The following is a 24,051-nucleotide window of genomic DNA, read 5'->3' as shown; positions in this document are numbered from 1 at the left end:
GCTTGTTAAAGTGGAATCTTACAGTATAATAAAAAAACTGCGTTCATAAACCCTTTCCCTTTCAAAAATGCTTTTGTCCCGAATTGTAAGGTATGATGGTAAAGAAGTGTTTCTAGAATGCGTCTCCTCCTTGCATAAGAGGATGGACACTTATGAAGAAAGACAGTTAACATCCCTTCGAACACTGGTGGATCCACGGCTAAAGAAGGGAGCGTTTTCGATTAAAACAAACGCAGGCAGCGCCAGTGCTTGTCCGGTCGGTGAACTAAGCCGGCAGTTGTTGGAAAGCCCGGCTAGATCCAGCAGCAGAACCACCCGTAGAGCAGGTGGTTTCAACCGAAGCTGCTGCAAGAAGCCGAATTGTGCGGTTTCTTGAGAGACGGCAACAGGAGCCCTCAACCGCAACCTCAAACGTAGAGCTCATGGTCAGCCAGTACCTGGAGTTACAGCCACAGGAAAGGAATAGCCATCGATTGGAATCCTGGAGGTCTTGACAGTGCCGCTCTCCGAAGTGGCGAGGAAGTACTTGTGAGTTCCAGCAACGTCGGTACCAGCGGAGCGCGTATTCTCATCGGCTGGACACATCATTTCAGATAGGAGAGCAGGCTGAAGGGCAAGAAAGTTGACATGCTTGTGTTCCTTCACCAGAATGCTTGGCTGACGCACGATAATTAAGTTGACCTGATCAGCTACAGCGAACAAAAAGCCGTTACAAGTCTGCATATATATATATGAGAGAAGCCAACAGCCACGGAAACCAAGAGGCAAAGGGGATTTTTTTTAATTCATTTATTTTATTTTGTGGTGTTGATCAATTTAGAATATTAATGAATATGTTATCGCTTAAAGGTAATTGATTAGAAAAGCAGAAGAAAAAACAACCACATGCCGCCGGTGGGATCCGAACCCACGACCTCCGAATTACGCGTCCGGTGCTCTGAGCTACGGCGACGGCTGTCAAATCTTCTGCTTTCGGGGGTATTTATGTTTACAAATAACCTAACCTTGAGAGTGTTCATCAGCGCCACCCACGTTCGTAAGCGGCGGACGTAGAACGTCCTGAATTACCGCTGGTGTGACGTAGAACGTCATCGAACGGCGAGGGTGGAAGCTGTGTGAGAACCCTCTTATGCTTCCTATGGCGTCAAGGCTGCCAGAACCGAGGCCCTCGCTAAGCAATTAAGCAAACAAGGGAAGGGGATGAGGGGCTCGTTATAAATATGAGAGAAGCCAACAGCCACAGAAACCAAGGGGCAAAGGGGATTTTTTTTTAATTCATTTATTTTATTTTGTGGTGTTGATCAATTTAGAATATTAATGAATATGTTATCGCTTAAAGGTAATTGATTAGAAAAGCAGAAGAAAAAACAACCACATGCCGCCATCGGAGGTCGTGGGTTCGGATCCCACCGGCGGCATGTGGTTATTTTTCTTCTGCTTTTCTAATCATTTAGCTTTAAGCGATAACATATTCATTAATATTCTAAATTGATCAACACCACAAAATAAAATAAATGAATTAAAAAAAAATCCCCTTTGCCCCTTGGTTTCTGTGGCTGTTGGCTTCTCTCATATTTATAACGAGAGCCCCTCATCCCCTTCCCTATATATATATATATATATATATATATATATATATATATATATTTATATATATATATTAAAAAAATCAACAACTAAATTTGTTAGTATGGTGTAACTGTTTACTTTTGAGTATGAATGTATTCATGAACATATTCCGGGTCTTTTACTGCGGAATTAAATGCTTCATTCGTCCAGAAGATGGAGAGCTCCCGATCTATCGGCCGCTAATGCCAGTCAGCTTTCGCTGATTAATGCTCAGCCAGTAAGGTTAGGTCCACTAATCTTTTTTTTTTCTCATAACCACATGCACACGTACTATCGGCAGCAAAAATGAACGCAGTGCGTGTACTAGAAAAAAAAATTGTAGTAGGACTTTCTTCCGACCAAGTCGCCTTGGATAATTAAGACCAGTGGAGCATATATACATGTCTTCGCGTACCGTCGTCAATTTCAGGCGATCGGCTTACGTGACTGCGCCGAAATAAATTTTTTCTGCTCACCCGCATCCCGTAAATATTTGCGGCCAGCAGTACCTTCCTGCACAATTAATTTTTTGACCATCCATTCTCAACTAACAAACTGTCCAGAGCACGCATGTGATGCGGCCGATAGGTTAAAACCGTTTTTTGTCGATGTTTTTCGTCTAAACACGCCCCTCGAGCGTCTGTGAAGCGGTGAAACTGAAACATCTTGTGCCTACACACATGCACTTAGCATGGTTCTAGAGACCATTTTTTCCGCTTCCGAAAGTTGTTACTACAGCCGACAGTAACATAGTTGTAGCTGGATGACCTTGAGTCTCGACTCGTATATGTGCAAAACGCTTTGCAACTATATACTTCGTCGCGCAAAAGAGTGTGTGGCACACAGGTATTTTTGCGCACCATGCCTTGGTGCCCCTGCCGCCGGCAAGTATACCAGAGAGGAGCGGCGCTGCGCTCGCCGCGAAAGTGGTGCGTAGTTGTAGCCGCCATCGACACGGGAAATCGAGAACAAAAATATTGTAAGGGCGATTAGGATTCCCCCTAATGGGAAATTTCGGCGCTGCTCTGTCGGTGTCTCAGGCTCTGCAGGCTCACTGTTTTGCTTGGCTGGGTCGTCGGCACGTCTGGCGAGGATATTAGATGGATATTAGTAGAGGACGACGACGATGTGCAATGCACAGCGCGAGGGGGTGTTGCAGTTTAAGGCGTGATCGACTGTGGCGATAGCCCAGTGCTCTCGTGCAGTGGCCAGCGAAGCTGATCCGTTCGCGCCGCCACGGGTTTTGAATCCTAATCAGGGCTGTGTTTATAGTTATTTATTTATTTACGCTTTGGCTCGGTTACACCGACGACGGCGACGTAGCTCAACTCATGTACTGGCGCTTATGAGCTGCGCTCTAAAATACGCCTCTTGCCTCAGCATATCGATATTAGCATTACAACGAACCGGGGTCGCCACCTTCTGTGCATGGAATAATAACGATAAAAAAACGCCTCCACTGCACTTAAGATAGAGGAAAAAAGACAAAAAAGGATGATAAGTCGATGCTTTAGTCTTTTCGAGGGTATTTATTTGTGTTATAGTAAGATATAACTCAAGAAGGGTACAAGAGCGAGTTGGGGTAGTTGGTTCGGCATGGCGAATATAGAGCGCTAGACGCCAGACAAAGGACCAAAACAATGAAAGGCACGCACTGGTTCACTGTTTCTGTCCCTTGTCTTGTGTCTCGCGCTCTGTGTTCACCATCAAGAGAGAAGCGGCAGGTGCCGCTCTAAGGAAGCCTTCCAACCACTGCCATCTTAGGGGGAGATGAAAAGGGGGTTAACCACGGCCTAACTGAATTAACTACGGCGTCATGAAAATCTGTCGACGCTGTTGACTAGAAGGACTCCTTTGAGGGATATCTGTCGCTTTGTTCTTGAGTTGCATCCGACTACAGATGCTGACCCTCCGGTAATGTCACACAGCGCGTCACGTAGGACGTGAGAAAAGTGTTACCCTCTGAAAAAAATAAAATAGATACGTACACAAATAAAATAATGATACTAAATTCCTTCAAAGGCATTGAGGGACTCAGATAATTCTGCCAAATAAATACTGGTTGCCACGAGCCTATCCTTCACAATGGCGACATTTGCCAAGGGCCACTGAGGACAACAGCATCCAACTCTTGTTCTTAATAACACAGGCTCTATGGTTCTTTGCGGACATATTGTTGTTTATCCGGCAGCAGGAGACGCATTTACTGCTGAGAACTTTGCCTTTAAAGTGGACCCCCCCCCCCCTCTTTTTCCAGTCGATCCAAGCTCGTGACACCCAGACCGATACAGACTCCGTGATCACCGTTTGGAAATGAATGGCGGCGGAGCCTAGCCTCAGGGTTCTGAAGAAAATAAACAAACACAAAAACTGTCTTGGCGTTCCGCAGTTCGGCCTTTCAAAGCTTATAAAAGCTCCGTTTTCAGTGAACGCAGTCTCTGCGTCGTTAGAACGTAGTAATCTATCGATACAAGCCGACTTCATGTGTCCTCAGCGGCCCTTTAGTTAACGTGTACTACATCAAGCGACCTGTCAACCTTTTTTCCGCAGCGTGTGCAACGCGTGGCACCGGCGTGTGAATAGAACACAGTGTACCTCACCGGGTTACCTTCGACTATCAGCGAGGTGCTTGCACGTAACGCCGTAATTAGACCGAATTGTTACCCAGTCTGATTTTTATTTTGTTCAAGCTTACGTTTTTTCTTTCTTTGCTGTATTACATTACATTTTGCATTTACTTTTTTGTTTTCATTTTGCTGCATTGCCTTTACTTTTTTGTCCACTCCCTTCTGTAACGCGCCACTGGGGCCCTGAAGGTATTGTAAAAAATAAATAAATAAATTAGCACTTGGCTGGAGTGCGCCTTAAGCACAACACTCAAAGTCAAGCGAAATACTTGGCGCGCTTTATAAGTCCTCGTATCCCCTTGACTAACATTTCCCCGTGACTGTGAATTCGTTTGTTTGTCGTTACGGGACGGAGACGGAGACTCAGTGCCGTGCCCAGTCCGATGCCCTGAGCAGGTGGTGGTCTTATCCAACCTCGGACCAGGACAATTTTTTTTTAAGTGCAAAGATTCCGAGAAAACTCTGGGGCTTTCCTTCGCAGTCGTATGACTGCGCTCCGGTGAATTAGTGTCTGGTAATGCGAATAATGAATGCTTTCCTAAGTGCAACCTACTCGACTTAGGGGAATTCTCCAAAATGCATTTGACTAACATAATGCAATGTTTGACTAGCATAATGTAACATAATGCCTTGTCACAGTAGGTGCCGCGGGGGAAGCGAGCTCCGTGACCGCCGGCTAGTGGGCAAGCGGGTGTTCGAACCGAAATTTGCCTCACTCTGAAACTGCTCATCGAGGTATACCATATCCATCGCAGTGAAATTTTATTTGGTTACAGGTTCGAGTGGAAAGAAAAACATTAAAAACGTTAGAGGTCACTACGGAAACCGCACTGCAGTAATGCGAAAGCACTGGCGGCTCCTCGTGGCCTCTCGCTAATTCACACTTAATGCACCTTCATTCATCTCAATTTACTCTCGACATTTCTATAATTGTGAAGTATTTATTAGAAATCGATTAACTTCACCCCCTCCCCCCTCGTTCGACCAAGTATTCATTCGGGCATTCAAATTTGGCGCCGCATTGGCTCCGCCCACACATACGGTCATGTTGTGCAACACTTGGTAGGTCACGTGGGGGCGTCACGTGGTACAACACTTCCGGCGATTCAAGTGTCGCGGCTCTCGCGCCCAACCACGCCCACTTTTTGTCGCTTTTTTGGCTCTGATTAATTAATTAATAATCCTATTGGCACCAAATTTTTTGCCCGGCATCCTCAGATTCCCCCCTTCGATTATAACCCCTTTTTAGACGATATCTCTTTATAGTTCCCCGAAACTGCTGCCGACATGTTATTTGCGGATACAAACCCGCCGACATACCCTAGTAATGCATTCGCATTAATAATCTGCCGGTACTCAGTACGAGTACCAGAACCTTAAGCCCCACCGACATCAATTTAGTAGTTGCTAAGGGGCGCGATATAAGGACTAATCAATACCTACTCGGCCATTATCACCAAAGTTTGCAAGGCTCGTGTTGTGTAAGGCGTTAGCTGACACCTGTTTTAGATTCGACATCAAGCGTAAGTTTAGTTGAGCGTCCATTCGCTCCTAAGTGCTGAATGCCTTTGCCGCCTGCACGGAGCGTAGTCTTCCACCGTGGCTGCCTGGCTTATTCGATCAGGCTTCAGATGTACTGTGAGGACAGAATCAAACGAGAACGCCAGATCACAATTGTTCACTCTTCTGTGTACAACAACTGCCAGCGACTATATAGCGTCATTTGTCTTTATAGGAAGGATTCGCTATTCATCAACCGGCTACCCATCCATGTCGACGCTAAGCACTCGAGCAATAATGCACAGCCACGTTCGCATCTGAATACGGCCCGTTAGAACAACGCTGTGCGCCACTTCCTTGCGTGAGACCCGCCTTGCAGCGTTTGTCCCCACTGCCTGGCTTTGAAAGACGATTGACTTCTTTTGCGTCAACAATCGTGACAAGTTGTTACTGCCTTTATGCTAATTAGGCGTAACTCAAAAGCAACTACGTTACTGATTTTTCTTTTTATCCGACGGATCGTGCGCCCATGCTCTGGAAAGCACTTAATGCCTTGAACTAGATACAGATAGACTCTATTTGGAGGTTCTATTACTCTCTCCAAAACTATCATGCTCTCCTTTGTTATTTATTCCTTCTGTTGACTCTAACCCCCGTAATCACGAACCAATGTTCACCAATTACTTTCGAGGTCCTTACCTTTGCGGCTCCTTTCCGAGTTTCAGAAACCAACCTTACCCTTAAACTGCACCTTTAGCCGCCCTTTAGACCTCGGAAAGGGCGCGTTCGCAAAGGTAGCCCCTGGCCTACCTTAGCAGCTCCTTTCGTCAATTCAACATGACAACCGGGTACGACGACCGCGCTTTTCCCGATTAATCAAGTTCACGGAGTTAATGGAATAAATCGAGCGAAGCCGGAGCGGCGGGTGCTGAGGAATCGCCAGTACCCGATAGAGCTGTTCGGCGAGTTTCTCGCGAGATACGGTTTTCCAAGCCTGCCGTGCTGGAACTATTGTCTATGCTGCCGTTGCACCGGTAGCCTGACGGACGAGGTTGCCCCGTGCCGCCGCTGCTGCGACTGCTTGCCGCCCTTCGCTTTTACGGTGCGACGACCTTCCAAGTTCAAGTTGTCACCAGCTACCTAGTCAGTGTATCCCAGCCCACGGTTTCCCGGGTGTATCCACTGTATCTGCCGTCATCACAGCAACATTGTTTCCGGCACTGGTCAAGTTTCCGTAAGCCGAAGATATGCGCAAATTAAAGCAGGAGACACACGTGTGAAAATTTAGCTGGCGCGCACGCCGCTCGCGAACTGCCGCCTCATTGCAAGCAGGGACACACCGAGCGGCAAGCATAGACGCGCCGCTCGACTCAAGCTCCGCCCATGGCCGGTGTCACGTTTTGCCACCGTGCAGCAGTGCCTGAGCGCTGCTCGGCTTGTTGTACTTCAAGTTCGCACCAGAAGAGACAAAACGGCCATGCTATCAGAAAGGCTACCTGCTATACTCGAGCAGCGACAAAGCATGCCTGCACAAGTAGCGAGCTTTCGGCTACGGCACCGCCCGCGGGTGCGCCGGGCGACAAATTGCGCCTGGCTGCCCTGGTCGTCGCTAGGCCTATAACCTGTTTCGCATCGATACCGCAGCGGACGGCGCTTCGGAAGTCGCCTGCGCTGTAATAAAAGGCCACTGTTGATATTGCTTTACTGTTGAAAGCACCATCCCACAATAAACTAAATGTGTGGTCAATGTGCGCGACGCCTTTGGCAGTGTAGTTGGTGGACGCCAGACGAGCCGGACCTCAACGTCGGGCCAGATGCAGCTGCGAGGCGGTTCTCGCAACAAATTCGCTCGTGGTTGCAGTTGTCATTTTTACCAGCAACTCAGTATTGGCCAGTGGCCCAGAAAAATGATATATTTTTACATTTTCCTATCCCAGGGTTTCCTATTTACGTCAACAACAATCTTCAGCTCATTTTTATGGCGCCGGCGCACGGGATTCAGGCTGGCCGGCCGGACTGCTGGCTTGGTGTACTTCACGTGAGCACCAGAAAAGACAAAACAGCCATGCTATCAGAAAGGCTGCCTGCTACATTCGAGCAACGACAGCATGCCTGAGCAAGAGCCTAGCTTTTGGCAGCGACCCCGTCCGCGGGCGCGCTGAGCGACGACGAACTGCGCTGCAGCTCACTGGCTGCCCTGGTCGTAGCTAAGCCTAGCTGGTTTCACATCGCTGCCACAGCTGAGGGCCCTTCGGAAATGAGAGCGCTGTAATAAAATTACTACTCAAGTCACCCCTTTACTGTGAACCCATCCCGTAATAAAATAAAGCTATATATGCTCGATTTTTGCGACGCCTTCAGCAGCGTATCTAGCAGAAGCCAGGCGGACCGGAACAGGCAGCAGAAGCAAAGCGGCTATGGGATGAAATTTCCTTGCATCGCAGTTGTCACTTCTACCAGAAACTCGGTATTGGCCACCGATCCTCAGTATCGGTACATTTTTGACGTTCCGCACAAAACAACAACAAAAAACGCACTGTCATACAACACATTACGAATCACACAAAAGTAAACAAAAATGACGTCAAAGCAACAAAGCTGCTTATAGCGACGGCTGCCTATCATTGTGGCTAGACCAAGAAAAAACTTGCGTGAACATTAGAGCCAGGCTAGTTAATCTTGTCTGTCGAATGATTATGACAGCTCCACTTTATGTTTAACTGCTTTCTATATAGTATAGAAACAAGTTATCAGTACATGCGCTGATCGCTTTCCGTAAGGCACCCGAAAGGTGGATTTCTGAAACACGGCTTGACCTTTCCCTTACCTTTCACTGTCAGCAACGTTACGTAAAGTCGCCTTTCGAGTTAAAGTAAGGTAAAGGTAAGGCCAGTTTGTGAATACGGGGGTAAGTCTGTAAACAAAAAGGTTAGAGTTTAGGTAAATGAAAGGCAGTAGAAGGAACTTCGCGGACATAACTTTATATGCTGTAAGTGCAATGGTATACTTGCCAAATAAAAAACGCAGCGCAGCATTGAACCAAGGACGAAGAAAAGGACACCTATGCTGTGCTCCATGCTGGAAAGGAATGCCCTAAAATTCAAAAGGCGCCAAAGACAACTGGAGTACGAAGAGGTCATGAAGTATGGAAGCACGGCAACTGTCTCACACAGGGTGAAGAGTTTAACTGCGCTCAGTTAATGAAATATGGATAACTGAGGGAGTGAAAAGGGGGCAGCGGTAGAGAAGTGCCGCTACATAGAACGCGTGGTCTACGGCGGGAATGAATGAGTCCAACCCACTTGCTCCTGGTCTGTGGCATTGCAGTGGAGAAGAGGAAGAATAACTTTATTGCGATCATTCAGTATGATGCGTCGATTCTGCGTCAGTGGTGCTATCGGCCACAAAAATTTCGGGGATGCGGGTGTGCGGGGAAAAAATATTTCGAAGCAGTCACGCAAATGTCTGAGGGTGTGTGGGAACGTACGAGCACTCTCTATCAGCTGGCAACATTACTAGGTGGCTGGGTCTATTGGCAGCAGCACAATATTTTATTTCCGAGAACAAACATCCGCTAAACTTTTGTGGCCGATAGTACATTTCGCTTTCACTTCGACCATCTTCCCACTTGCGGAGTGGTAGGGTGTGGTAGGTGGGTGGGCGATGAGCTCCCTCATGGACTTTTTGCGGGTGGAGGTACCCGGAAGGTGGACGGTGGGTGAAAGGATGAAATGGCTGGGTGCTACGTGGGTTTCTGGTCAGTGGAGGCTTCTGCAGGGTGTAGATGGGTGGTGGGTGCCGCTTCTGGAGGGTAGAGGTGGGTGGTAGTGGTGCGGCTTCACGCGCCGGTCAAGCACTTTTTGGAAAACGTCGATATTATTCCTAACGCACTATAAAATTTAACGGAAATTAAGGCAGTCACTGCCGGTAGGCCCCCTTAGTCCAGGAGTCCTCTGGCCGCTCCCTCCAGCATGGCCCGCTCCATCAGTCGTAGCTAAAGCAGCTGGTTAGCGGGCTGCGTAGAAAGCAGAGCGGCCTCCCAAGTAGGAGGAGGTAAGCAATGCTGCAATGGTGGCTAGATGGTTTTCCATCTTTAAGATGTTGGCGCGCCGTATTTAAACACAAGGGCTTACGAGAAATAACAGGGAGACGAGACAGGTAACGTGCGCGAAGGTTCAACTGTTCGTTAGTAGTGAAGCTCTCCTTACGCGTACATATATATGCACATAACAAAAACAAATATACAAAATGAACGAAAAACCCAACAAGATGGGAAGTGCAATTCATGAAACCGACACCCGTGTATCACAGCTTCCCATCGCGCTGCTTGTCAACAATTCAGTCTCACTCTGCGTCAGCAATAACGATGGATCACTTACGCATTCCGTGGCACCGGCTCGTGCCATTGCATATGCTTCGAAGATTAATCTTTCATTCCAGTCTGTGAACCGCCCGGCTCTAATGGTTTCCCCGAATCCTGGCTTGCAGTCTTTGCAATGAGCTACATGCTTGGCGAGATTGCTCGGGCGGTTGATTTTGCCGCAGTTTCTTCCGTGCTCTCCCAGTCTTATGTTTACGCATCAACGTATATTTTGCAGCAAGACGAGCAGATGTCGTATACAACACACTTATCACATTTCATGAACTTCTGTGTATGGTCCAGCGCCGGGGTAGCGCAGTGGTTGTGGCGCTTGGCTGCTGACCCGAAAGATGCGGGTTCGATCCCCAACGCGGCGGTCGAATTTCGATGGCGGCATAATGCTAGAGGTCCGGAGTCCTTCACTACGGCGTCCCTCCTAGCCTGAGTCGCTTTGGGTTGTTAAGCCCCAATAAACCAATCTGTTGATGGTCGATTCCGCATGTCATGCGGACCTTCTTCTTTCTAACCCCGACGTTAACTTTTATGCACACTGAAATTAGCTTTTGAGGCGCTGAAAAAGCGAGTGTTTCATGCTTCGCTGCAATCTCCTTAAAGGGCAACTGCACCACTTTTTCGAGATTTTCGCGATATTCAAAGATTCAAATCTTTATAGGCTGTAGGTAAAGCATGCAAAGTGTTCTTGCACTACCTTTTAAAATAGTGACGCAATCGGCGAATGAATTTTGCGCTTCTCCACAAAGCACTGGAGGAGTGCGGAAAAGTTCAGTGTGACGTCACGGAAGGTATGACTTCAAATTACCGCTGCCGTCAGCCACACCCTGCTGTGCCTCGCTGGATGTTGCCAAGCAACGCTCGGCGGGTTCTTCCTTCAGTGGCATTGTTTTTTTCCTTCAACATAAGCGTTTGTGCGTTGGAAATGTACCGATCCCAACAAACACAAAACCTCCTCAGAAACTCCAAAAAAGGATGGAATGTCCCAGTCCCAGTACAACGTTTATCAAACGTTTCCAGACCATAGAGGCACGGCATAGAAACACAAGCAAAAAGGCAGTGCTCCCACTAAAGGTCTAGAAACGTTTTTTCTGGAGTGTTAAGCAGCAACAAAAGCGAGTTAATGCATTTTCGTCCCAGAAATGTAACTGGGCATAACGTTTTGGGACCAATGATTTTCAACAAGAAATAAAAATCGACTGCTCGCGCTCTCTTTTCTCTCTCCTTCGCGCTACAAGCTGCGTGGAGAGAAGGTTTTGATCTTGCACTCGTCGTTTTGAGAGATGAAACGGCAGTTTCATTCGAACAGCCGAAGGAAGCGGTTAACCCCGCATCTCTCTCGGTGCATGCGTTTCTCGCACGTGGGCCGTCGGCGCAGGCGGCGGCGGTCTGCATTTTCATCGCGCCGCCGGCAGCGGCGGTCAACATCTTTCCCGTCTTCTAGCGTTTTCCCAGCTTGCGCCCAACTTCAAAATTGTGTGGTGGTCCCTCCAGGCCAACGTTGCTCCAGGCGTCTCCGACTATCGGCACTCCTCGCTGCGCCGCTGTCTAGCAGAATTGCGGTAATGGCCTCCCGTCGCTCGCCCGGCTTCCTCGCTGGACGGACGCCATTTTGCGCACGCTTATTCGCGCTGCTCCAGACGTTCGAGCACAAGCCCCAGCGCGCGGCAGTTCTTGCTCTCGTCACTGCGCCAACTGGGCTGTCGTGGACTCCGTAGCTACGGATTCACGGAAGTTTTTCCGCGCACCTCGGCGTGCCCACACCATTCCTTTTGGAACTGATGCCGCGGCTGCGCATCGCAAGTCCTTTGCGCAGCTCCACGGCCCTACTGATGCCGCTGTTCGAGGCGGCGTTCGTGGCAGCGGAGTTCGTGGCAATAGGTGACTCCTCGCACGCACCCTGCATTCCTCAGCGCCTCCGACGACTGCAGCACGTTGGTGGTGGCAGCGTGGCCGTCTACTACGGTCTGAGGCGGGAAGGAACTTCCGAGACCCACCACTCTCTTTCTGCGAGTGCCCATGGATTAGCCTGCTCTACCAACTTCGCCACCGCGCAGCCATCCTGCCGCAGCGGTATAGTTTGTGCAGTGTTCGCGTGGTTATATTGACTCTCTCCCACTGGATTAATCGTGCCTTGATCTCGACTCCCACGCTGGACTGTGCCGCATGCGCGGTCTGCCGCACCATGGATGCAGCGCGCCACCGCACGTACCTGAGCACGTTCACCTTCCCGCCTGGCTCCAAGCAGTCTTATCCCCACACTTAGTCACAAGAAAATAAAACTCCCAGGATCGTTACGAGGGTGTAACGCGTAGTTTGAGCGCTCGCTGTGCTGTGAGAAGGCGCAGGACAGAAGCCTGCGTTTAATTTATGGTTTCAGCTGTTGCAGCCTTGTATTTCATCCCTGGGTTTCCGTAGGCAACGTCGTCAAGGTTTGTTGGTTTATTTTAATTATTAATTTAATTTATTTATTTAAGCATACTGCAGGCCCTTTTCACATTTTTTTTTATTTTCGCCTAGTAGAACTAATATTTTTTTTCTGTTTTGATAACACGTCGCTGAAGCTTGCTCCGAGTCTCTAAGCGTGAGGGGGGTTTCAACTTGAAGAAAATCCGTGACCTGAAACTGCGTGTCTGCAGCGTACGCCCATCTCGTCTTTTCTTTTGTCACCGAAGTTGCTCTTTACATACGTTTGCTTTTGCATGTGCATATCTGCTTTTGAAGCCCTTAGAATGCTCGTTTAAGGTGCATCAACTTTCAGCCTGTATTCTGTTTTACTTGCTTCATATTGCAGATTTCTCAGGGCTGGAGAAAAAAGTGGCCATCATATGCATGGCGCCGTAGTGTTATGTACACTGTGTATTAAATGGTGCATACGTTTGCGTATGCTGTTTGTATTCATTCAGATTTGCGCCGTTGAACGTAAGTTTTTCGGCACGGACTTTCAATTCGGTCTGTATTGTTTTTCTTTGACTGAAACATGAATGCATTTTGATTGTGGTGGTGTATGGTGCGGTCGCCGGCATGCATGGACGACAGGATGCAATTCGTGCTAAGAGCACACCTAGACTGAAATTACTTCTGTATGGCGCTGCTATTTGCTCTTATATGAGCCAAATCGGGTGACTTTTGGAGTTCATATTTCCTTTGTGCGCAAAATGCTAGGACATTTCACGTAAACGGATAAGTGCAGAACGGCCGAGCCAGCACGCATTCAGACGAGTGGAAAGGTGGATTACACCACCTGTAACGTAAGTATGCACCTGAAATTTGGCACATATGTGCGCTTGGATGCCTGCAGGCTGCACGAAAAATGAGGAATAATTTTATTGAACCAGAGCCGAGAAATCGAGCATTAACCTTTTGGGGCTTTCCATGGGACGCACAACTTTTTGGACATTGCTAGTTGTGGGGACGTTTTTTAGATGTGTTCGGGAAAAATGAGCACCTCCTGGGGAGATTCCAGATGTCCCGATGGGTCATTTTTGGGAGATTTTGAGGAGGTTTTGTGTTTGTTGGGATACCTTCGATGAAGTCACCATGCGCACCCCCCCCCCCCCTTCACCCCCCCCCCCCCCCCCATTTGGCGTTGTGCGCTGCGGAGAAGCTTGAAGGTCGTCGCTATTTAATCGGCGATTACGTCAACATTTCAAATTCTAACCCAAAAGGACTTCGCATGCTTTACCTGCAAGTTTCACACATTGACCCTTTTAAACTCGTCGATTTCTAAAGCTACGCAGTTGCCCTTTAAGCCGATGCGATACCTTGTGTATATAAGGTACAACAACAGGCCTCGCCTTGTCTTTTTCCTTCGCCGTCTCCTGTCCTGGTCCGGTTACCCTTTTGATCATCTTGTCTGCAACTGAGCCAATCAGGTTGTCTGGAGAACCGCTTGCGACCAGCCTGTCAACTTCCAGTTGTAAACCTTTTCCCATCTCACGAGCACACGATTTTTTAACAAACTGCGAAGTCATGAGTATGCCACACTTCTTTTTACAAAATTTGATTGGCATGTGTCATATCGCATTATAGGCTTTTCACCTTTGGTCCTGTACATCCAGCAGGTATGGTCAGGGTACATGTGTATTTCAATCTCAAGGAAAATGATACGGGATTTTTTTCGGCACTACATGCTCAAAGTGAATGGCAGGAGCGTGGAAAGGGTGTAGGAGTTCCCGAAGCTAATGATAGAGGGTGGATGAGGTGGCTTTGCAGGCGGTGCAGTGGGGTGGAAGAGATGGGCGAAATGAAGCAGAGGGGCTCGGTGGCTGTGCTCCTGCACCAGTCACTAATCCTCTGATCTTGGTCGGTTTGGTTGGTTTATGGGGTTTAACGTCCCAAAGCGACTCAGGCTATGAGAGACGCCGTAGTGGAGGGCTCCGGAAATTTCGACCACCTGGGGTTCTTTTACGGGCACTGACATCGCACAGTACACGAGCCTCTAGAATTTCTCCTCCAAAGAAATTCAGCCGCCGCGGCCGGGATCGAACCAGCGTCTTTCGGGCCAGCAGCCGAGCGCCGTAACCACTCAGCCACCGCGGCGGGTCCTCTGATCTTCGTCATGCAGGTCGGTGACAAGTATTCTCTATTTGCAAAAAAAAACTAGCAATTATTTCTTAGTGCAGCTGCCGAGCCCGCAGCGCTTTGTTTTCCTTGTAGCTGACTGCAGTAATGTTTTGCGTAATTTGCTGCTCTTGGCAGGTGATGTAGAATCCAACCCAGGCCCTAACACTATCGAGGATGTGGTCGCTGAACTAAAAAATCTATCTGCCGGTCAAACAACGCTCATTTCCGAAATACAGGGACTCAAAACCCTGATAAATTCCACTGAAGTTGCCATAACTGGCTTGACTAAGCGAATTACCGATCTGGAGGCCCATTTCCAAGCTCTTTCGGATCTTCAAACCGATTTTGAAGCAATCAAATCTGAGAGTGCTGGGATGGCCCGACAGATTGACATTCTAGATGCTCGAATAGAGGATGCAGGAAACCGCTCACGTCGCAATAATTTTATATTCTATGACATTTCCGATACTAACGCATCCAAAAATTTTGCAGGCTCCGAGGAAATAGTCATCAACCATTGCCTTCAGAACTTGAGTGTAACAATTGACCCTGAGAACATCGAAGGTGCCCATCGCCTTGGCCGTTACAAATCTAACCACACTCGTCCAATCATCGTCAAGTTTACTGCATCTAAAATTAAAGATGCCATATTATCGAATGGTCATAAGTTGAAGGAAACTAACTTCAGCGTCGGCGAGGACTTTTCCCTCAAAGTCCGAAATGCGCGAAAGCACTTAGTCGCGTTCGCAAAAGAAAAGACAACAAAATTTGCTTTGAATTTTAAGACATTGCATATTGGTCCCAGGCGCTACGTGTTCGATGAAACCACGAAAATAGTCAAGGAAAGAGTAACTCGTCCCTCCCAATCAGATTAGCAATCACCTCATCATGAATTGTCTAGAAACCGTACCACGAACGCTTCTTTAGCCTCTCGCTCTCCGCTATATACACTAACATCCGTAGTTTTATTCCTAAGCGTGAACTTATTTCTAGCCTTGTTTGGTCATCAAATAGCAATCTACTTATACTAACTGAGACTTAACTGAGACTTAGCTGAGCGGTGACATAACAGATAACGAAGTACTGACTGATCCACCTAACTTTCAGGTTTTTCGAAAAGACCGTGAAGATTCACGAGGAGGGGGTGTACTCATTGCTGTCAGCCAAGATTTATCATATTCCCTAAAACAAGATTCATCTGACCTCGAAATGTTGTGGCTAATCTTAAACGCACCACCTAACACAGTTTTACTCGGCGTTTGTTACAGGCCGCCACACAGTAGTCACGATCTTTCCCGTCAGCTTAATAACGTACTAAGTCAACTGTCCACAAAGCATCCTAATTCACAAATCTTCCTCTTCGGCGATTTTAATTTTCCGAATATTGACTGGCGTAACCAGCCCACACCTATAGCTAACAACGGAGAAACAAGGGAATTCTTAGAATTTTGCAACAACCTCAATCTTACTCAGGTAATACTTGAACCTACCCGCGTAACACAAAACTGTGCAAATATTTTAGATCCCTTATTAACCAATCACCCGGACAGCGTACAGCCCGTTCCATACTGTTAAAGACCAGGTAGCATGGTCGGGCCGGAGAGGGAATGAGGGAGGTCGGAGACTAGGCTGCGGGAAAGAGAAGGAGAAAAACTTTATACAACTAAATTACATTATGGACAAAGGAGCTCGATGGCGAGACGCTCAATGCTCAAACGCTGCATGAGAGACCACTCGGCCGTACTCGCTGCCGAGTTTTTAGTGTTTTCTTTCCCTAGGTTCCCTAGATGGGGGCCGGGCCTGCCGAGGAAGGAAGTTCACTGTGGCACCAATCACATACTCTCTCCTTAGAGAACACGCCCTCGTCACGTGTTGGGAGAGGGAGAAAGATGCCGTCCACGTCGCGCAGACGCTGGAATGTCCACGGGGCGGCGTTCCCGCGCATTTCATGCGTTCGCCCGCGGTGTAGGTACAGAGGCTAGAAGGTTTTCCTAGTGTCCTGAACGGCCGCCGTTTCAAGGGGCCCCTGTGAAACCGGTTTGGATGCACAGCGTAGGTGGCGCTGCAGCTGCCAGGCGTGCGGCTTTTGGCGCGCTATGCAAGCCGCGCCGTTCGCCCAGCCAGTTGGCAAGTGCGCGCGGGCGATTTGTGGCATTGAAGGTGATGCCACACATCACGCAATCACATGTGCATCCAAACGCATTCGAAAGAATGCGAGTAAACCTTGCATTTCAGCTGTTCAGTCAGGAGGTACTAAAGGGTATTTTCTTTTACCGGGACCATTTGCAAAGCGACAACTGTAGAAGAACTGCAGATTGGGCTAGTTGGTGTAGATTCATAGTGATGGTTCAACAGCGCAAACACACACAGACCAAGAAGGAGAGCAGACACACAGCGCTGACAACGTCAGAAACATCGAACCGAAAGAACGGTTTGTAAAACTAATGGAAAGACTAATTTTTATAATGTCATCTAGAATACCATCAAAAGGCCTTCGTGCTGATTCAAGAAGTGCACAGTTTTTGAATGAGTTCATTGTTTTTCTCAAGGAATGGGAGGAACATGCTGCACAGTATGGTGGCGGCTTTTTAAGTGCAGGAACTGCCCTTGGGCTGCGTGTAACGCTGCAAAGCACACTGTCGCTTGTAAAATACCTGACCACGTCGCTGCAATACAAGTACTTGTTGACTGCAAACCTAAGCCAAGACAGGATGGAGAATGTATTTGGGATTGTGCACCAGTGCTTCGGTTGCAATGATCATCCAACTGTGGGGCAGTTTTTGATAATTATCAACAACCTTTCTTTCTACAGCCTCGCAAAGCCTCCAAAAGGAGCAAACGTACCTGCAGAAGTCGTGACTGCCCTCTTGCAACCATCTGATGTTCCCAAAGAAAAAAATGAACGAATAACTGAACTTGTCGATAATTTACTGGATGGCGAAAACTTGCCTTCTGCTGCAGAGCTGCTCGAGGAGCACAGCAGCCTGAGCGATCATCAGGGCTGTGTAGACAAAAAAAGTGACAGCAGACTAATTTTTTATGCAGCTGGGTATGTTGTAAGAAAAATCCTTAAAAGATTTCCTTGCCCCGAATGTGCAACTTGTTTCAGCACTTCGCCTTTGCAAGCCGAGTCAAACAACAATGCCTCACTTACTCGAAATTTTGACCATGGAGGCTTAATTTATCCATCAAGGCCAATTGAACAGCTCACAGCTAAGCTTGAGGACGCATTTACGGTGTTTTTTAGCGGCAATGAGCTACACGCAGATAGCATAGTCAGCTTTCTGCATTTTCTTCAGGGACGTGAGCTTCAAGGTGGGGGCTGCACGGAGCATGGACGTCGAATTACGACAGAAGTGGTCAAGTTTTACGCCTTGACTAGGATGCATTTCCTTGTAAAGTCGGTAAACAAAGAGCGTGGAGCGCAGCGAGAAAAGAAAAAGTTGCTGAAAATGAGGCGCTGTCAGTAGCCTCGCACAGGGCACTTCGCACAAAAACAGGCATTAGAACATTGTTGTCATGGGACCTTGTGTAATAAAGACGTTCCACCCTGCAATTTGTGCCGCTTCCTTTTCTCATTTCGTTATCATGTACGAAATGCGTTTTTACGCTTCTTTACGGCGCAGTAGGTGAGGCCCGACGTGACGCTTGCATTTGCTCCTGCCGCGGCACACTGTCGGTGTTACAGCTAGTCCGTGTCGAATCTAAATGAGAAGAGAACCTATGCCAGTGTTTGCACCGTCTTTAACACTTTAACGCCTTGTCAAAGCAGTGATAGCGACCCACACACGATCAACCGACTGAACCAGCGAGCACTCCCCATAGGGGCTTCTTGCGCCCGCCCGCGCGCCAGCGGGCGGCAGCGCCATCTGCCTTGAGCATAGCAAGTTATTTCAGCAGCGCCGGCCCGGTCGCGACACTAGGAAAACCTTCTAGCCTCTGTAGTGTAGGGGAGACGCTCGCTGAAAACTTCTTCTGGCAGACGAACGCTGCTTCCGTGGGTAACCCAGGGGTTGACCCAACGTGCCTTTCGGGGCTAGTCGGCGTTCCGCTGCAGCCGCACCGTTTTTTCCCACATGACGAAGGCGAAACGTAACAATACCTACCTGAAATAAACGATCACAAAGTAATTCACGCTAACCTTGCCCTTACGCCAAACCGGCGCCGCAAATGCCATAAAACCATCCGTCTTTATGACAAAGGGAATTATAACGCCATAAATAATGAACTTAATGCGTTCCTTCAAGTCTTCTCGTTTTCATTCCCGCAGTGTTCAAGAAAAGTGGTTACTGCTCAGAGCCAAACTAGAAAGTCTAACCAACAGATTCATCCCCCAAATTAGTTTTCGCTCTAATTCACAAAAGCCATGGTTTACTAAAACACTGAAACGTTTGGAGAACAAAAAGAAGCGCCTTTACCATTCAGCCAAGTCTCAGGGGACGCATAGCACATCGGTAAAATATCACTAAGCTGAAAAATTATATATCGCCGTTATTTCTAATGCCAAGCATACCTTTTTTCACTCGGACTTGCCGAATATGCTCACATGAAGCTAATCGTGTCCTGTCTTACTTACGACGTAATTTGCCAGTAGCTTCTGCATCTATTAAAACTCTCACCTACATAAAGGCCGGGATACATGGAGCGTTTTCTTCGGCGTTTTTCGCCCGACGGCGCGCATTTGACGCCCGGCCTAAAAAAAAACGCCCGCCGCCGCCGATCTGGACCCGCCAGATATTTGACGCGCGTCGTCGGACGCTACCGGAAGCGGCCAGCAGGGACAGCCAATCATGGCTCACTGGCGTGTCGACACTTCCGTCTTCCTCGCCGGCGCATCCCTTTCGCGCGCGCGCTTCTGTATGCTTGGTCAGCTCGGCACTTTTTTAAGCATGGCTCTGTCAACAAAGTCAGCTCGTGTCGAATTCAACGACCGGCTGATCTGCGAGCTGCAGAAGCGTCCCATTTTGTGGGACAGTTCGAGGAGTGACTATAAAGACAGCAAGAGAAAGACCGAGGCGTGGGCCGAAGTCGTCAGAGAGCTTGGATGCGACCCAGGTATGTTTACATTGCTACGAGTGTACCTTTCAAAGCAGGGCACCCTTCCTGCGCCATCTGCGCCTGCTTGAAAGAAAGCTGGCAAATGGTGTTGCTGGTCGTGGTCAATGAGCTTCAACCGCGCCGCTGAGCTCGCAGCATGCACGGCGGTGCCCGTCTCCCGAGCTGCTCGTCGCGTATTCCCTCGCCCGAAAGCACATCGTAGTGGCCTCTAGAATTCTTCCACAGTGCAAGAACGAACAGCGGCGTGCCGTTTCGTGACAGTGCAAAGATTACTTGTTTGGACAACTGCTTTCATAGAGATGCAGCTTTTTACACATACACCAGGGCGCATAGACATACGAGAGACTGAAGTTCGAGCATCGCGGTTCAAAGTGAGCATGCAGGCGCGCAGTATGTCATTTGTGCCACAGCACAGCGGTTGACCGCTCTAGACTGGCTGCTCATTTTTGTAGAGTTGGAATGGCCGCTTGGAGTTCAGGGTAACATTCACGGAAACAGTTTTTTATAGCTCAGTAGTCGATTAGGAGTAATCAGCTGTTTCTAGCTACTCGAAGAACGGGTTGTAACCACCTTTTATAACTTTTAGAACCTTGGCGAACACTGGTGCTAGCGAGGAATTCGGTCGCGCTGCCGAAAAGCCGCGCGAACGAGGACGTCCGGAAATGCTATCCTGAGCGGCCTGCATTTTACTAGCGCTATATTCCGCGCTTCGCATTTCTTTTGCGATTGCGAACAACGAAGCGCGACGCTTAGCTGCTTCTCGTGTGGTTTTAAACTCCGAGCTGGTGCATAAAGACGAGAACAGCTTTTATAAGTTGTTTTTTGATGAAAATTAACAGCGTACAAATTGCAACTGGCAACGGATTCTGGAAGCCACACTGGCTCATTCCATGGAGTCCATGTTTTGCGCTGGTAAAAATGGAAAGGAGAATAACATAATAGTTATCAATTACTTTTGGGGTGCTGAACTGACCACAGAAATCTGTTACACTTTAGATGAATTGCAATTTCAGGCCTCGCAACCATACCACGGTGAGTCAATAGTCAAATTAGTGGCACGCTAGTGAGGCAACTACTGCTGAAAGTGATACCAGAAATGCTCATGTTGACCTTTGTACAATTGCTGGCACAACTGGCTTGTGCACTGTAGTAGTGGACATTGTAGCGAAGAAAGTTGAATCCAGTTGGTCTCTTATAACAAGCACTCTGCAACTGGCACGGCAAATTTAGTCCCTGTACCTCTTCTCCACTACAAGCACAGTCTCTAGAGCAGAGTACCTGCCAAAAAATGTCACTGCCTTTGTGTGGCAGGGCAGCGTTCCAGCGCTTTAGACTGGCATGCTGACAGCTGTGCTAGATAGGATATGTGGTGGTGAACAGAGTTCAATGCTGTGAAACTCTACTTGCAGGCTCTAATGTCCAGGCACGGTGGAAGAGCCTGCGGGACACTTTTGCAAAAAAACACCGTGCCTGGAAAGATGGTGCACCGAGTGGGTCAGGTGCGAGCGATGGCAGACAGGTGCGGTGGCCATATTTCCACCTGCTAATGTTTTTGAAGGACCAGGTGGATGTTGGCAGGTATGTTATCATTGGTCAATGCTCATCTTTCAAAATCATTTATTTTTCTTTTGGAGCCAAGAAGAGGTTTAACATGTGTGGGGCAGGGGTCAAAGCACATGGCAAGTGAGACCGGCAGACAATGCAGGAGCAGGTAAAATATGCAAATTTACAGTAGTAGTTCCAGTACCAGCAAGGCGAAAATGTCAGTCACTTTCAGGTTGCACAATGAAGCTACTTGGGTACCTCATTTTAGGCACAATGAGATCAGAAAAGTTGGGGTGAATAAGTGTTTGCAGAACTGTTGGGATGACAAGGCCACACAAAAGCTGGTACAGCACAACTTGTGTAACTATTTACACTCCCACAACAGTCCTGTGTTTCCAAACATTCAAAAGAAGTGTTTATGAAGATGACATGTGAAAAGCAAAGCAGTGTGTGCTAACCAGCCTGACAATTTTTTTTTTCAGCACAAACTACAACAGCCAGAGCCCAGCTGAAGAAACGGTTGAAACATTATTTAATTTAATTTATAGCGACACAGAAGGTGAAGGTAAGAATCTGCATTCCAGTTGCAAAAGTGTGTACTATCGGCCAACACCAGAACTAGCCAACAGTGAAGCCTCACACATATGCAAAATGTAGTTCTGCTTTTCATAAGTACCAGCAACAACCATTACAAAAGTGCACAGTAATGCAGTACTGACTTCTGAACTCTGTGTTAGCCACAGCAATGTGGCCTCAATTCTGAAATACATGCATGCATTATGAAGAAACATTGCACAGCAAGTTTTCGGAGAGCTATATTGCTCTCCTGAACTGCATTTATACCATAATGTAAAAAAAGTTCACAGTGCCTCAGCTTTGCTTTTATTTTTCTCTAGACACACTGGTAGAGCCCCACAAGAGGATGCCCATCCAGTAAAAAGCTGTCAAGTGCAGACCACTTCAAATGGCGTCCTGCAGACCTCAACCACTGTGGCAGCCCCTCATGCTGTGAAACCACCACAGAAAAGAGGAAGAAAGGAGGCCCAGAGGTCGCGGTGGGAGGAGGACATGGGCAGGGTGGATGCACTCATTGCGGACGATAAAGATCAGGCCTCCGTGTATGGCCAGTTAGTAGCACATAAGCTACGAGCATGCCCAAAGAATCTAAGGAAGACGATGGAACTCGAGCTGCTTGCTTTTGTAAGCAAATATACATTTGATGACCCAAAATAAAAGTACATTTCCAGCAGCACCCTGTCGAATTGAATACACAGTGTTGGGGGCAAAATAAACCCCTGCCAAAAAGGTGCAAGGAGAACCAGCAGCTAAAGCACAGTCAATGCACTGCTCAGAAATGACAGGAACCAAGATTCCTTGCATGAGCAGACAGTGGACCACAGACAGTGGGCATGTCTAAAGTATGCTATGGAGGCTAACTCTTATATTCATCACAAAATAGACATTTCATGACACACAATAACAACAAATACATAGCACTGTCTTGTTGCTAAATGCTATGAGTCACAGGTAGACAGGATGAAAGGTAGTAAAGCGCAATTGCAATTCACAACTTTGTTTTTCCTGTCTGCTACAGTACACCAGCTATCCTTTTCTAAGCTCGATTGATAATCTGCAAACGCGCTCTTCAATGCAAACGGCATTGACGGTGCCGAAAAAAAAGAGTGCATATTTTTGTCAACTGCGGCACAAGCACGTGCGCAATGCTTTGCAGTTTACTAGCACCTGTGAAGGCAAAGGGGAATAAGTTTAAAGAACTCATGGTAACTCTAAGCAGCCACTTTTAAGCCCCGCTCATCCCTGTCGTCATGAAAGGAATGGCAAGGCGTATGGTTTGATGGCTAGGAATAGTTGCTGAAAGAAAAAAGTGCACTTGACAATGCGAACAGTGTTTGCACAACTCTCCAATGTTAACAAAGACAGAACCAGTGTCATGGCCTAAGCCAAGTGAATGCTGGGAGTGTGCACCTAGATTATGCCACACCATTTGGTGGGAAAATGCTTCTTATACTTGTGGACACTAAATCAGAGACACAGAGATGCTCCCTAAAGACCCGGACTGTGGTGTGCACAGCCAGACGCTGGTCGATGCAGCAATGTAACTAGTATGAATTAAAACCCTTGTTATGTTAAAGAAATGCACTACAGTCGAAGCATCGCAGCACTCAAGGCAGCCACAGAACAAGTCGCGAGAATGGTCAACAGAGTCAGCGAATAGGAAGTGCAGCCTGAAGGAAAAAGACATGCTAAGTCTTGTGGATAGCCTAGTAGTCAGCAGGGTACAATACAGCCTGTTGTATCAGGAACTCGAAAGACCAAGGTAAAGCAGGAAGAGGCCGTAACACACAGTGTGGACAAAAATGTGCTCAAAATACCACAAAACACCCCCAATGATAAATAAATGGCCCTGAATGTGCACAATACTTTTAAGCAGTTACAAAAACACTATTAGCAGTGCAGAGGCAACGGGTGATGCAAACGAGTACAGGAAGGGCTCTCCTAACCAAACTTGGGATGGGGACAGGAGAAGGCGAAAACTATATGAGGAACCTGAAAGATGAACACACGTGTCTGCTCAGGGTCATGACTGCGCCCAAGCACATAGACCCGAAGCTCCACAAAGAGAGGAGAACGGCACGAGCAGAGGAACTACAGAGGTTGCATGGGAAAAGCAAAGGCACCGCACACATGGATGCAGCGAGTACCCAAAAGGGGCCTAAGCAGTTGCAGCAGTAGTGAAATACCAAATGAAAGTGC

At 47.9% G+C, this 24,051-nt stretch overlaps 1 pseudogene; it reads left to right on the top strand.

Moving 5' to 3' along the window:
- Positions 1-24,051, top strand: part of LOC149355418 (uncharacterized) — a 47,440-nt pseudogene that overhangs the window by 9,819 nt on the left and 13,570 nt on the right.

This window comes from Amblyomma mixtum, chromosome 3 (genome assembly GCF_055824585.1).
Source record: "Amblyomma mixtum isolate Tamu chromosome 3, ASM5582458v1, whole genome shotgun sequence".
Classification (NCBI taxonomy): domain Eukaryota; kingdom Metazoa; phylum Arthropoda; class Arachnida; order Ixodida; family Ixodidae; genus Amblyomma; species Amblyomma mixtum.
This window is presented reverse-complemented; position numbering and strand designations above follow the sequence as displayed.